Below are 1199 nucleotides of genomic sequence, written 5' to 3' on the forward strand. Positions count from 1 at the left end.
GAAAACTAGGGCCTGTAGGACCTGCCTTGTTGATATGTGTTTAAGAAGGTAGAAACTAGGGCCTGTAGGACCTGCCTTGTTGATAGTGTTGTTAAGAAGTAGGAACTAGGGCCTGTAGGACCTGCTTGTTGATAGTGTGTTAAGAAGTAGTACCACATTATAGCAGGGGGTGTAAAGCCATAACACCCTCTGTGTTCTGTTAGACAGGTAACTCTTTATCCACATTATAGCAGGGGGTGTAAAGCCAGAACACCCTCTGTGTTCTGTTAGACAGGTAACTCTTTATCCACATTATAGCAGTGGGTGTAAAGCCAGAACACCCTCTGTGTTCTGTTAGACAGGTAACTCTTTATCCACATTATAGCAGTGGGTGTAAAGCCAGAACACATATGTTTTTCCAGCAGCAGACTAGGATCAATAATGTCAAAAGCCGCACTGAAGTCTAACAAAACTGCCCCCACAATCTTTTTATAATCCATTTCTCTCAGCCAATCATCAGTCATTTGTGTAAGTGCTGTGCTTGTTAAATGTCCTTCTATAAGCTGAAAGTCTGTTGTCAATTTGTTTACTGTGAAATAGCATCGTATCTTGTCAAACACAATTTTTTCCAGAAGTTTACTAAAGGTTGGTAACAGGCTGATTGGTCGGCTGTTTGAGCCAGTAAAGGGGGCTTTACTCTTCTTGGGTAGTGGAATGACTTCAGCTTCCCTCCAGGCCTGAGGGCACACGCTCTTTAGTAGGCTTGGATTGAAGATGTGGCAAATAGGAGTGGAAATATCGTCTGCTATTATCCTCAGTAATTTTCCATCCAGATTGTCAGATCCTGGTGGCTTGTCATTGTTGATAGACAACAAAACTTTTTTCACCTCTTCCACACTCACTTTACAGAATTTAAAATGACAATTCTTGTCTTTCATAATTTGGTCAGATATACTTGGATGTGTAGTGTCAGCGTTTGTTTCTGGCATGTCACGCCTAAATTTGCTAATCTTGCCAATTAAAAAGTAATTAAAGTAGTTGGTAATATCAGTTGGTTTTATGATGAATGAGCCGTCTGATTCAATGAATGATGGAGATGAGATTGCCCTTGTTCTGAACATTTTATTTAAGATGCTCCAAAGCTTTTTACTATCATTCTTTATATCATTTATCTTTTGTTTCATAGTATAGTTTATTTTTAATTTTTATTCAGTTTAGTC

This window comes from Salvelinus sp. IW2-2015, unplaced genomic scaffold (genome assembly GCF_002910315.2).
Source record: "Salvelinus sp. IW2-2015 unplaced genomic scaffold, ASM291031v2 Un_scaffold6355, whole genome shotgun sequence".
NCBI lineage: Eukaryota > Metazoa > Chordata > Actinopteri > Salmoniformes > Salmonidae > Salvelinus > Salvelinus sp. IW2-2015.